Below are 15,340 nucleotides of genomic sequence, written 5' to 3'. Positions count from 1 at the left end.
ACACCATGACCACATCAACTCTTATAAATGAAAACATTTAATTGGGGTAGCTTACAATTTCAGAAGTTCAGTCCATTATCATCATTGGCAGGCAGCATGGCAGCATGCAGGCAGATGTAGTGCTGGAGTAGTAGCTGAGAGTCCTACAGCTTGCAGGCAACAAAAAGTCAACTGAGACACTGAGCGATATCCTGAACATAGGAAACCTCAAAGCCCTCAAACAAGACCATATTCACTCCAACAAAGCCACACCTTTTAATAGTGCCACTCCCTATAAGATTATGGGGGTCAATTACATTCCAACTACTAAAAACTGCATCTTGTTCATTCTTAAATTATTCAGAGAAAGTTCTTAGTGTGTCACATATGGAAGAAATAATATGTTTCAGTTGGTTGAGTTCACAATGTGAAAACATAACACTAGAGAGCCTTACAAAAAAAAGAAATAATAAATACCTTAACTTGGTTTGAAAGTACTCTGGTATTCTTTAAACATGGCAGTAGTGGGTTAGAGTTGGACACCAGACAGACCCAGGACCTGGTTGTTACTATTTGTGTGATTTGGGGAAAATCATTTATCTGTCTAAACTCAACCAACCAATGTTAAAAAATGAAAGCCCTAACCCAACTTACAGGTTATTTAAACAGAACAACATTACAGTACATATAAATTGTTTAGCATGGAGCATGTCAAATCAAAACCACCCAAGAAGGTTAAGGTTCTTAATTGTTACTAAAAGCAATGGTGATGTGTAAATTCTGAAGAATTTGGTACTATGGTCTTGATTCATCCAAGAGTCTAGAGGCTTAAACTTAGCTTCTAAGAGCAGAAAATACTTAACATCTCCATCTCACATTTGATTGCATGGATGTTTGATTCTTTTCAATGAGGGGTTTCCACATCAAAAGAAAGAGAGGATCTAAATATCCATCTCTGAGACCAGGATTCTGGGGATGCCAAGTTGCTGGTGACTACATCAACAACCCAATTCTAGTCTGTGTCTCTTGTCTCTACCAAAGCAAAGGGATTTGGGGGGATTTTGGTGGCCTCTGCCCATTGTCACATTATTCTTACTAGTTTGCTCCATCAGTGGATAATTTGGTCCCTCTCATGTTATCTCTGAGGAAAAAAAGCAATTGGTTCACACTGCTTAGAGAGCTTTTTGACCTATTAATTTCTATAGCTTGCTTTCAGTGGAAAGAGACTGTGTCCTCCATGATGGAAAGGGGTGTGTCCTCCATTATTCCAGACTTTTGGGTTTTCTCTGACTTTTTTATAAATTCATACCTTTTTGTTCTGTTCATCAGTTCTCACATGCAATGTGGCACTGAGAATACTAACCTGGGAACACCTTGTGTTTTTTCATTTCTTCTCCTCTGTGCAGGAAATCAGTGTGTATTCTATTCCTGTTTGTAACAGAACCAGATTTTCTTCAGGGAAAGCACCACAGTTTTCATAATGTAAAGTGAAAGCTCAAATATGCCTATTTATAGGAAAAGTATTGAAGAAAACTAGTTTTAGCTTTCTTTCTTTCTTTGAAAAAGAGATTCTAATTGTATTTTCCCTTTTGATGATAAAGGAAACCTCTTGATTATTTTCAACATAGGGCAATTTAACTGGAGACTTTCTTTCACTTCAAAGGCAAAGGATGAGATTATATTTAAAGTAGTACACTCAAGAATGGATTAGCGAAACTCAGTTTAACTCAATACTCAATGTGTCCTCAGGAGCAACAAAAGAAATATATTTTTTGGATCTCACAGAAATCTTCTCACAACTTCCTCCTGCCTTGCTTAGGAAGTCTTCCAAGATCCATGTTTCTCATAGACAAGCTCTTCCCATTCTCATAAGTACATATCCTTTTTCCTGGTTCTAATCACTTCCTTTCTACTAAGGCATTTGTGATCTGGTCTAACACTTGTGGAATCACAGCTTCAGGTAGCCCGTGTGCCTATAAAGGATTTGCCTCTGTGGGAAAAACTTCTGCTTGAAGAGTTTGCCAATTTCCTTGGTGTTAATATCCATATTATGGCTGGTTGAAAACCTAGGCAGCATAGTGTCACTGAACACAGAATGACACACCATGATAAAGTAGTCCTACCTTGTAGGTGTGGTTGGCATGAAAACCCTCAAAAGCATAGATAACAATGCAGTGATTAGATATATATATGAAACGTTTTACTTTATATATAGAGAGAAAGGGCATAATTTGTGTAATTGTAAGTATATGCAGCATAATTTTTAATGATCATGTTTAGCAACTGATTTTCAAACTTACTAGAAATGCCTCAATTCTCCTCATCAGCAATAGGAGCCCATCCCAGCACACCACTGCTGTTCTAGGAAGCTCCCTGGAATCTCCAGTCTGGGCTAATTGCTCCTGTGGGCATTCTCGTTACACTCATAGCATTGCAATTCTCTGCTCTCTTGACAAAACACTCACGAGAGCAGGGACATATCCATGCCACTTAATTTTGACCAATGTAACACTCAATATGTACTTATTTGTTGAACCATGGGATGAATGAATGGTTCACAACCAGGCTGGTGTGATTCATGTGTTTACTTATATCCTGCCAAGTGACCTTAAAGAAGTTCTTTCAACCTTATAAACAAGAGCATGTGAGATAATCATTTAGCTAGGCAGAGAAAAGTGGGGCTCCTTCTCTCTCCATGCAATAAAATATGTCATGTTCAGTTCCTTGAAACTCTGCCCTCTGCTCATTTGGAAAGAATATCAAGACATCCTGCAGTGTAAGGAATGCAAAACCAAAAAAAAAGGTCTCAAGTCAATGGAAAGAATTTGTTTTTATTGAAGAAGAGATTTTAAGAAGTACGCAATACATCTGACAGATACCCTGAAACCAAACTGTTTAAGCCTTAGAAGTAAATTGTTTAAACCTTAGAATGGTGCATGGCAGCCAGCTTTTGAAAAATCAAAGCCAGTAAAAAGTGACCAAAACAAAAACTGATGACTGGGCTTGATTCAGAATCCTGAATTCTCTTAACAGGATGCTGAATCCATCCAGGGACTTAGAGTTTGCCAGAGAAGTTGGCCAGGAAACCACTGCAATCAATCTTTAAGGAAAGAAAAACACAAGTCAGGAAGAAAATAGAAAGAAAGATGATGAGAGAGGAGAGGAAAGACAGGAAGATGGGTCAAAGGAGAAAAGAGATTGTTCTGAAGTGATGGGGTGAAAAGACATCTTCTTAGAGAAGGCAATCCATGAAGAGACTTGCCAACCTAAATAAAAATGGAAGGCTGGGAACTGAAATGTTTGTATCATTAATCTAATGATTTTAAACAAAAGAAAGAATAATTATCAAAATCATTAAGTTGTATCCAGGAATACTTGTCTTAAGACATTAGCAGGAAGCTGTTAGGAACCAGAAAAGAAGTACTGTGAACTTACGCCCTGGGGAAAAGTTTCATTTATTGGTAATAAGTAACTCTTCTTGCTACTAACTTGATGAAATGTTTTTGGAAATATTTTAAGTTACTCACATTTACTTGCATTAATATGTGAATAGACTTATACAAACACACATCTCAGTCACCACTTGGAAGAATTACTTTATTCTTGATTATATGTGTGTCTGTGTGTGAGCATGCACAGATGAATGCAGTACCCACAGAGACCTGAAGAGGGTGTCAGATCTCCGGGAGCTAGACTTACTGGTGATGATCATGAGCCACCTAATGTGGGTGCTGGGAACGGACTCCGGCCCCCTGCAACAGTATATGCACTCATAGGAGTCATCTCCAGTGCCACCACTTCACACTGAGAAAAGGCCTGCAGCCCTGGGCTGGAGCTGGATGACCTGGGTGATGGCCAGCAGGAAAAGGATACAGCTGCTGCAATAAAGGACTGCTGCTGGCCAGGACCTTGACCAGACAAAGATGATACTGGGAACAGCAGCTTTGTAAAGAGTCCAAATCACCTGCCATTGTAATATAACCAACGCTATTGACTGAGCTGTGAATCCAGCCCAGTCATAGTAATCCCCCCAACCCATTCATTCTTCACTCTCTTTACTTTTAGTCATTCATGGTCCATTGCTGTCTAAAAGCTTAAAGGAAACACTCTAGAAGTAATCAACTGATAAGTTTTAAACTGTACGTCATTTTAGGTAGTATGATGACATTTTACACTGCCCTGCTTCATCATGCCATGGACATGAATTAACCCTTTTCTCAGTGTATTTATTTATGTTGTATATGCTACCTACCTCTTAGGTACTTCACAGACATCTTAGTTACAGAGTGACTGTCACTACTACAGTGCTCACATTCAAAGAACTATTATTTTATTTAGAAATTGACCCAAAACACAAGAGTGGTGATGCAAGCAACTTGAGTATGCCAAAGATGAGCCATGAAGTTCTTCTCTGTGGCTGAAAGTTTTTCTGTGTCCGCCTGGCCTGTGGTCAGGACAAATCTCTCTCACCCACCAGTCTCACAGCCGCTTGGACCCAAATAAACACACATAGGCTTATATTATCTTTAAACTATGGCCATGCAAGGCTTCTTGCTAACTAGCTCTTATATCTTAAATTAACCCATTTCTGTAAGTCTATACTTTGTCACGAGGCTTATGGCTTACCAATACCTTTACATCTTGCTTCTCCTGGCGGCAGCTAGCAGCATCTCCTCAGCTCTGCCTTTCTCTTTCCTCTCTCTCCAGTTGGAATGTCTCGCCTAACCTTATTCTGCCTCACCATTGGCCAAACAGCTTTATTTGTCAACCAATCAGAGCAACAGGCATCCACAGCATACAGAACGACCTTCCACAGCACTTCCCCCTTTCTTTTTAATCAAAAAGGAAGGCTTTAACTTTAACATAGTAAAATTATATATAATAGAACAGTTATCAAGCAAGAATTACAGTTATAATATCTAATCTATTTGTATTTAGCAAAATTAAGGAAAATATTCTATCTATCCTGTATTTGTGAGTCTAAAGTTTTGTATCTAATCTATCTTTTATCATAGCCAAGGAAAATTATAATTATCTAGTCTTCAACTACATCAAAGACCCCCAGAAGGATATAATATTACCTAAGTAAATAGGAAATGCATTGTAAGCAACTTCTCTTTCTAAAGAAGAAAAGGGACTATAGATATGATAAGATAAAGAGTAACAACTTGTTTAAAATGTTTTACATTATTATAGATTTTAGTTTATTGGTACAAATTTAAAGTTAATTTTGTTATACTATATATTTATTTCTACTCTTGTTTAAGGTATTATATTTATGAAACTCATTTAAAATTGTAATGTATAATTAAGAAATAGATTAATAATTAGTCATCTGTGATAATCACACTTATAGTCATGTTAGTTAAGTTTTCTAAGTATACAAAGACATATTTCAGTTAGGTAGGTAATCTTCAAATACTCCAAAGACTTACAGAATATGGCATTTAAAATGCTTTAAAAACTTTCTGGACTTTCTGGACAGTGAGACATGTCTGCTCCTGGCAGCACCACACTGATTTAGTTCAAAGAGAAAGATGGGCGTTGAAGACATTCCATATGGAGTTTATCTTCTTCTTGGCAAAAATAGCCATTTTGGGCAAGAAACTGCTATTGCCTGGAATGCTGATAAACTGGACATACAGGACCCATAGGAAAATGACCACTGAATTTGCCAAAAGAAGGCAAAATTGTCCTTCACATTCCTGCTTCACAGAGGAGACTGCCATTCTAGAGGACACAGGAAAAAGTGACTAAGGGACTAGGCCTATGGCCTAAAAATGGATGCCCCACATTGGATACCACCTCTCTTAAGGAAAACAGTGAAAAAATCAGTTACATATATAGACAAAAATACTCTTGACAAATTTCAGTACTCTGAGGTTTTCGGCATTTTGTAGCACTTGGCGATTACTGCAGGCATAGAGCCTATGGCTCTTAGCTTAGCCAATATGGCTACTTTGTGAGATTTTTTCCACTTTTTAACTGGCTTATTAATTTTAATAAGTAACTTATCAAAGGATCAAGAACTAGAATTTTTGGTTCTAGTAATTAATTTTAGTAAAGTTGTGTATTGAACTTGGATTTAACTTGACACTGCAAATGGAGCAAAGACAATAGCAATATTTTTCGTATGAGTGCATGGTGTGCTATAGTTCTTCAGGCCGAGAAAGAAATGCTCAACCTTGGTTTGGAAGAGACAATTGCTTATTTGAGCTAAAGTGTGTAAAGGTATAGCAAAGGGTCTTTCATGAACACTCATGGGTTTCTTTATTTTACTTTCCTACTTTTACTTCTCATTATAGATAACCACATGCTAGCTAACTTCAACAAATGCAAAATAGGGAGATGATAATGAAAACTTTTACTTATTTATAATTATTCATTTTTTATTTTTTAAAACATACAATATGTGCTGGGAATGCATAGAAGTTAGGATACAGTGATAAAATATTTAAAATTCTGTTCTTCAGAGAGTTTAAATTGTTCATTCATAGCTCTGTGTAATCCATGTACTTGACATGTTATTCAGTATTTCTCTGAGTAATTATAGATTATGTCAGTTAAAATAATATACCTTTTTATTTCATTTTTCAGTGTCTTCTCTAGGCATCATATTTCATCTTTAAAATGGCTTTGAAAATTGGGAAACCACGTTGTTCCAATGTCATCCAAGTTTAAGATCAAGGACGGAAGCTAGAACTCTAACTCTTGGGCTCTTGTTAGTGACTTACTATGGCCAAAATGTGTTTATTACTCAAAGTTTATGTTGAAAGTTAACTCCTGGAAACTTTAGATATAATTATAGGAGTTGTCCCTTATAAAGGAGACCTGAGGGGCCTTTCACTGGTCCACTTGCTAAGTAAGGACAGAGAAAGAAAGTGTCATCTACAAATTACCTGATACTTACCTTACACTTCACATCCTCTAGAACTACCAAAGTTTCTGGTCTTTATGAATGACTAGTCAGAGGTATTTCAATGAAGTACTTCAGATCTCCTGAACACTTCTCTGTTACCCCACAGCTGTCTGTTATGAACACAACCGCCACACCTGTGTCCATGATACACAGTCCTGTATGGACATGCTGGTTCTTTGTTTCCTTGAGTATCAATGAAATAGAGTGAAATTCCCCAGTTAGTCTTCTTACAGATAAAGTCAGTAGCACTGTAATAGAAATTACAATCTAGTAAATAAAGAAAACACCACTTAGTCTCAAAACATCAAGTCTAGGTAGACACAGCCACCGAGATAGAGAATACCCCCAAACATTGCCTCTCAAGTTGCCAGAAACGACTTTGGAGACTTGTAATCAAAGCAGCAAAGACAAGGTAGAGATCAAAGGGACAGGGGACTGTCTGTAAGTCCCTCTGAAAAGGTGGACGGTGCATTTGTCTATGAAACGTACGTTAATACATTTCAGTGTTTAGGTTCTAAACATTTAGAAATGAAATGGCTGAATGCAAATCTGTTATCAATACACCTCTAACTGTTGCCTCTCCTCCCCCTTCTCCTTCCCCTCTTCCCAATAAAACAATAAATTCTCCTCATTCAGTGCTTGTCATCTCAATGCCAGTGTCTTTCATCTCAGAACTCCAACAGACTTCTGAGACATTCTCTTTGTAATCCTCTTAAGGGAGAGGAATCAGGAGTCAGGGAGCTCCCTGTAATCCACAAGTATTTGAGTTGGCTGTGTAGGAAAGATGACCTCTTTGAATATCCACAGCATTTGTCTACATCGAAAATTCTGAATACTTTCTGGAGTTACCTAATTATCCCTTTCTATATCCCTGAGAGTGAATCAGGCAGAAAGGAACACTGAGGCTACTTTATAAAGGGTTATGTCTAAAGATGTGTTCCCCTTTAAGTGGTTTAGCCTACAACCACAGCTTCTAGAAACTTCTATTTTGGTGTAAAAAGAAGACTCTTTTCCTACCTTAACTGAGGGTGGAGTGGCAGCACCAACCTCTAAGACAAGTCTATCAGAATCTCATTTCTCTTAGCAAGTCTGAACCACCCTCATCTTAGGGTGGAACTGCCTGGAGGAACCCTACAAATAGCATCATGAACACATTGGAACATGTGGTGGCATAAAGCCCCTGTGAATGTTCCCAATTTAACATGTGGACTCTGCTGCTTCTGCCACATTGTGGGAAGCGTAAGTCAGGGCCTTGAGATATGGCTCAGTGGATAAGGATGCTTGCTGCTCTTCCAGAGGACCTGACTTTGACTCCCAGCTCTTTCATTGGAAGTTCTTTATTAGCTTTAACTTCAGCTCCTGGGGATCCAATCCCATCTTCTAGCCTTTGTAGGCACCACACTCGTGTGTATAAGCCTACACACAGGCACATGCACATAAGTAAAAACATAAATAAATAAACATCTGGGAAAAAAGAGAGAAAGGAAGGCCAGGCCAGGTGTTTTCTTTTTCACTCCTTTTTTGTTTCTAAGTAAAACTTACAGAAGGTATAAGTTATGGACTTATGTAATTATGTAATGATTATCAAGTACTTGTTTTCTAGATAGTGGGTTGTGTGTTCCTGCTTCATAGTTTGCGTTTGATCACGACCACGTGCCAGTGTGATAAATGGGATTGTTATCCCTATTAAACAGAGGAATCCGGCAATGGTAGCAATGCCTTTAATCCCAGCACTCAGGAGACAGAGGCAAGTGGATCTCTGTGAGTTCAGGCCAGCCTGGTCTACAGAGCAAGTTCCAGGACAACTAGGGCTACACAGAGAAACCCGGTCTTGAAAAACCAAATACATATGTACATATATGTATGTATGTATTCAGAACAGAGGAGAAAGATGGGCTCATAGAGACTCCTCTATTTGTTCCCACAACACAGGCTTTTCTCAGCTCCATCCATCAGCCACTTGTCCTTCCACCTCCCTTGATAAACATGAACAGTTTCAGAACTCTAAAAAGCATCTGAAGACCTAAATTTGCATTTCCAGCCCTGACCACTTGATCTATTCTCCTTTAGCCTCAGAACTTGTCTATCATATTATAGGTTCTCATCTACTTCTTCTTTTGTTCAAAATATGAAATATCGAGGTACCCCAGCTACCCAGGCCCCTTATATTAGACTGACTCCCCTGTGCTCATAGAGCTATTACAGCAAACTTAGAAATCGGGTATACTCCAAATTTCTGTCCAGTAATTCCATTTGTCACCCACCCTATGAGCCCCATGTTTTTTAAACTTTTTCTAATGGATTACATGTTGTCTTACTGTCCGCAGGCTAATATGACCAAATACTGTAAAGTAGGTGACATAAACAACAGCCTTCCTTTCTAAGGTCACTGATCCTAGTTCCCACCTGCCATAATCCCATCACTTGAGAGATTAGGTCTCAATTTAGGAATCTGGGAAGGACACAGATATTCAGACAACATGCGTTAGATACAGAACTGTGAGTTTCACTTTGTGTGGTCTCAGCTGCAATATGGACATGTGGGTTGGTTTTCAATTGACTCGCTGTATGATACTGATCCATAAGTCTTTTAGCAGACAGGCTGGTACTCAGGGGCCTCCCTGTACCTGTTCTCATCGAGTTTTACAGACTTGGGGATATTCAAAATTTGAGGTCATTGTGAACAAGTTTTTATGAAAGTTCCCAGCAGATTTAGAGGTTCAGTGATGTGGTGATATCAATGGGGAGAAAGTGAGCATTTTCTTTAGTTTGGGTCTTAGACCCAAAAATTTCTACTTTGAAGCTACCTTCAAAAATCTAAACTAGATATAAATAATGGAAAGTCACCAGGCTGTATTAACTAATCTGTGGCCAGTTAACACCCGCCAAACAAACCCACCACCAAATGTGAAACCTCTCCCCAGAAACCACCAAACATTCTTTCAGGGAATTGCATTCCTGTGATTTCCCTAGATCCCTTGAGTCAGACTCCTCCCTTCCTGAACTGTTAACCCTTTCAGTGCCCAGCCCTTCCGAATCTCAGCAAGGCCGGCCATTGCTATTGTTCCCCTGCTCTGTCTTTATGCTTCTTAAAAGTCAGTTGTCATTTTCAAAGCAATCCAGAAGAGCCCACTCAACAGATCCCCGGGAGCTTTGGGAATGTTAAGGCCCTCCATCAGCAGTGACCTTGCTACATGGAAATGATTTAAGCACTGGGGAAGAAGAGACCCACTATCTTTATCACACTGGTTACACCATCAACTTCAAAAATTGTGAGAGAGAAGAATAATCAATAGTGTATTAAGACCAGCCTCCAAGAATGCCAAGACAAAGTATCCCTGTGCTGCAAAATGCTGAGTTGAAGGAGAAGTTTGAATGCACAAAAGAGAAATTAGCTGTAGTGGTGAAGCAAATGAATTGTATCTCAAGATGGAATTTGTCACTGGGAATGGCACTCAAGGGCTCTCTGCGTCCTTCAGTGTGACCATATAATATACAGGATGAAAAATGCTGCCAGTTAGACAACACAGAATCGAATAACAACACAAGAATGAACACACGGTAAATGTGCATATGTAGGTTCAGAATTAGCACAAATGAACAGTTGGGGAAAGCTCCTTGCGTTTAAATTCAAATGCAAATGCATCATTTTCTCCCTTCCCTTTCTCTCCCCAGCCCCTCCGTGTACTCATTGCTCTCTCTCAAGTTCATGACCTCTGGCCTTTGTTTCTTTAATTCTTATTGCATACATTTCCCCCCTTCAATATATGGCTAAACATGTAACTACAACCTGCTTAGTCAATGTAAGGTTGCTTCTGTGTATATGATTTCAGGGCTGACTATCTGGTATTGGATAGCCAATCAGGGCCCTCTATCTGGGGAAGACTATCTGTCTCATTCCCAGCATTCCTTAGCTGCCTGTAGATTTTGGCAAGGGTTGGGGTCCTATGGGGTTTTCCCCTTCTGTGTTAGCACGTCTGCTGGTATCGCTCTTATTCTGGGCCTTATTTAGACAGCCCTGCTGTTGAGACTTCACTGGTTTAGCTTCCCTGCATTTCGGGAGAGACAGTCTCATAGCAGACATCCTGTTCCTCTGGCTGTTACCATCTTTCGACCCTGCCCTTCATTATGTTCCCTGAGCCTTAAGTGAAAGAGCTGTGTTGTAGGTGAATCAATGAGTCTGGGTTCCAAACAATCACTTTTCTCTGCACTTTGATTACTTGTCATTTTATGTAATGGTCTCTATCTGCTGCAGAGAACTTTGTTGACAGATGAGAACTGCACTTTCTTGCGGGTATAAAGGTAAATATTTAGAATACAGTAGGGGTTGTGCTAGGTTTGTAAAATAGTGGCTATAGATTCGCCTTCAAAATCCGTGACCTCACTAGCCCCAGGTAGCTGTCTGGGTTTCCAGCACCAGGCGTTATTCTTTTAAAAAGTTTCTGGGAGAAAAATCATCTCCTATATACAAATGTTAGAAACATAAAGTTACAACTGGATATGTTCTGAAAAGCATTGCTATGTGGTCTTAGTCAGGGTTCTGTAGAGGAAAGGAAATCATAAAATGAATATATATTATATATGGGATTTGTAAGAGTTCAGCTAATCCAACAATGGCTGTCTACCGAGGGAAGGTCCAAGAACCTAGTAGCTGTTCAGTCCCTGATGCTGGATGTCTCTGCTGCTCTGCAGTAAATGCTGGAATCTTGAAGAATTAAGCTCTAATGCAGGGAAGGAGTAGACTTGCCAGTGTGAGGCAATCAGGCAGAGAGAGCAAGCTTCCGTCTTCCATGTCCTTGTATAGGCTGTGAGCAGAAGGTGTGGCCCAGATTAAAAGTGCATCTTCCTACCTCAAAGGAATTAAAAGTGGGCCTTCCCACTTTAAACGGTTTAATTAAGAAAAAAAAATTTCTCACAAATGAACCCAGCCACTTGGGTTTTAGTTAATTCCAAATGTGGTCAAGTTGACAACCAGGAATAGCCATCACAATCCACCTCTTGTCAACTAGACACAGAGTCATATCTCCTTAAGTCATACTTAATTTCTAAATGGAAATAATAATCAGGTTATAATTATAAGTAACATGATATAATAATCCCACAATTAATTGCAAACACATTAACCAGGTCACAATTATGCCTAATATGATATAACTGTCCTTGTCCAACCTCACATTATAAATTTAAAAATAGATGGCAATGTCCCTAAAGGGACATTCTTTTAGTATCTCATACTTAACTATGATAACCACTGATATTCTCTTAATTGATGTTACATTACATGATAAATTGAGGGAAGAAAACACAAATATCTGTACAAACATATTCCTAACAAAATATGACAGAAACACTCATGTTGATTATAATGCTTGTTTCTGCAACCCGTCACATGGCCTTAGTTGGTGTTTAGAACTACCTTCTTTTACTGCCCATTCTGTATTTCCTTTACTCTCAGCAAGTGCCTCAGCAGGTCTTGGCTTTTTTCCTGGAGGAGTGACCCACACCTTCATTCCTGATGGGTTTGTGCCCTTTGTCATCCTGCCTGGGTTAGGTTGTTCTAGCTTCCTGTTAACATTAATCACAGGACATGGTAGCCCCAAGAGATGCCGTAAAGGATCTCCTGCCATTGACTCTGTTGTGGAGAAGCACTCCAATTTCTCTATGATAACCTGGATCTATCACCCGCTCCGAACACTGTTACTCCTTTCCTAGCCTGTTGGTTTAAGGGCATCAGAAGCCCAGAGTGACCAGCGGGACGTCCGACCTTCCAGTTCAATGGAATGTTGGTTGTGGCCCCTGGCAGGAGCATCCTCACCTCTGGAACCAAAACTTCTAGGCCAGCAGAAATTAGAGTTGTGAGAACAGGAAGTACAAGCTTCCCTAGTGGGTCACTGGGGATGACAGTGAGTGGAACTATTCCATTTTCTACCCCTTGATTCCTGGATCTCATGGATCCTGCTATCCTGGGAGAAGCAGTATCAAACACTGGACACTGATTAAAAGCATATTCCATCCTCTGGAGAGCCCTGCCCCAGCTCTCCACGCTGCCGCCCCCAACTGACACTGTTGGCCATTCCATCTTTCTGTCAAGCCAGCTGCTTCAAAATGGTGGGAAACATGGAAAGAATGCTGGATCCCATGATTGAGGGCCCCCTGTCACATTTCTCTGCCTATAAAGCAAGGTCCCTGGTCAGAAGCAATGGTGTGTAGAATATCTTGATGATGGATAAGACATTCTGTTAGTGCGTGGAGGGTAGTTTCAGCAGAAGCTTTTAGCAGGGAAGGAGGATCTGCAATAGAAATAAGTATCTGCTCCAGTAAGGACAAAGCATCGGTCTTTCTGTGGAGGAGTGGTCCAATTTCATCCACCAAGTCATTGGCTGATCACCACAGGGAATGGTGCCATATCTGGGGCTCAGTGTTGGTCTCTGCTCTTGGCACTCATCAGTAGCTGTAGCCAGGTCAGCCTTGGTGAGTGGAAGTTCACGTTGTCAAGTCAAGGCATCTTTGTCATCACAACCAACTTGTTCATGTGCTCGTTGGGCAATGAGGGATGTCTGGGGGAAAGCCTGACTGTCCACAGAATGGGTCTTCCTGTCTACTAGACTGCTGAACTTCTCTGTTGAAGTCACCTTTTGATGAACATTACATAAAACACAAATATCTTCATATCCTTCACCCACTTTGAGAGAGCTAGCCACACATATTTCTTCCCCAGATGTCTTTCTCACCAATTTTCCACTCTTATTCTCTCCAAGTCCTTTACCATCCAGCCAATCCATTGGCTACAGCCCATGAATCATTGAACAATTACATGTCTGGCCATTTCTCCTTCCAACCAAATATATGAATGACCATGTATAGTGCCAAAAGTGCTGGACACTGTGAAGATTTCCCTTCACTGGTTTCTTTCAAGGTTGTCCCAGAAAGGGGTTGTAATGCTGCAGCTGTCCATTTCTGAGTGGTTCCTGCAGAGCATGCAGAATCATCAGTAAGGCAGGCCCTACTATTCTCTTCCTCAGTCAAAAGACCCAATTAAAAGCAGGTCTTTTCAATTCAAATTATTTAATTACAAAAAAAAAAAAAAAAAGTCCCTCATAGGTATACCCAGCTGCTTGGGTTTTAGTTAATTCCAGAGGTAGTCAACCAAGAATAGCCAACACACTGTTTCCTGAAAGTCTAGGAAAGGGATTATCTCTCTTTTTTTTTTTTTTTTTTTTTTTTTTTTTTTTTTTTTTTTTTTTTTGGTTTTTCGAGACAGGGTTTCTCTGTGTAGCTTTGCGCCTTTCCTGGAGCTCACTTGGTAGCCCAGGCTGGCCTTGAACTCACAGCGATCCACCTGGCTCTGCCTCCCGAGTGCTGGGATTAAAGGCGTGCGCCACCAACGCCCGGCTAGGGATTATCTCTTGATAGCTGGTATAAGGGAGGAAACATCTAGAAATAGTGAAGGAAATGTTCCCACACCAACCTGCGTGGAATCACTGTGGAAAAATATTGGCATCTCAGTCCCTAACTTCATTACAATAAAATGTTTGATTTCCCACGGCAACCCTAACAGTGACATGAACAGCTGTCAACAACAAAATTAGAAGAAAATGCCATTATGTGGATTTCACCCACATTTGCTTGTCCTATTTCCATACCATTGCTCAGGAGAATATTTTCAGAAAGTTCTTCCAGTAGAGGTTTTCATTGTTCAAAAGGGAGCCCCACAGGTCTGGTATGCTGCAGATGACATACACTTGTTATGTGAGATAACATGGTTCCCAAATGGTTGCTTACTGAATGCCAAATCCAAGGACACAAAAGAGTCTGGGCCACAATTGGTTTAATCCTGGAACCATGCTATAAAGAATCTGCTATAATTCCTGCATTTAATGGTTGGTTTTTGCTATTTGTAGTGGTTATGTTCCATATGGTGATACGAACTGATGTGGCAAATACTGAATCCTAATTCCTAAGAGGAACATGGGATTAGATGCTGCTGTGTAGCGTGACTTGACAACCCAACTGGACTCATGTTCCAATTTGTTTTAGTTTAAGAAACGTTATTTAAGATCTGTGTGCTTGATGAACAATGAACTCAAGAGACCAAACTCAGAGTTGAATGAAGTGTATGTAAAATGTATGTTATCCTTATGAGACATATCACTTCCTTCCTGGTGTCTGGCACATTAGACTGTCTGTAAGCTCTGTCTACATCAGGGACCCATTTATCCAGTGAAATCATAGAGAAAACACACACAGTGTAAGAACATGGATTAAGTAGGCCACAAGAAGGGCTATTCTTTACAGTAAGACACAGAAACTGGAATAGAGAGGGCCTTTGTTCAACATTACCTGAGAACGTGTACATGGGGCCATTCAATTTTTCTTTTCTTTCTTTCTTTTTTTTTTTTTGCCACGTTATCTATATCAATGAAAGTATTGTGAGTACTGATT

At 39.8% G+C, this 15,340-nt stretch overlaps 1 protein-coding gene across 2 annotated transcripts in view; it reads left to right on the top strand.

Moving 5' to 3' along the window:
* Nucleotides 1-15,340, top strand: part of Gpc6 (glypican 6) — a 1,063,315-nt gene that overhangs the window by 956,779 nt on the left and 91,196 nt on the right. The gene's annotated exons all lie outside the window — the stretch shown is intronic.

The sequence above is a fragment of the Peromyscus leucopus genome, chromosome 9 (assembly GCF_004664715.2).
Source record: "Peromyscus leucopus breed LL Stock chromosome 9, UCI_PerLeu_2.1, whole genome shotgun sequence".
In the NCBI taxonomy this organism is placed as follows: domain Eukaryota; kingdom Metazoa; phylum Chordata; class Mammalia; order Rodentia; family Cricetidae; genus Peromyscus; species Peromyscus leucopus.
Note: the sequence above shows the minus strand (reverse complement) of the source record. Positions and strands in the feature narration are given on the sequence as shown.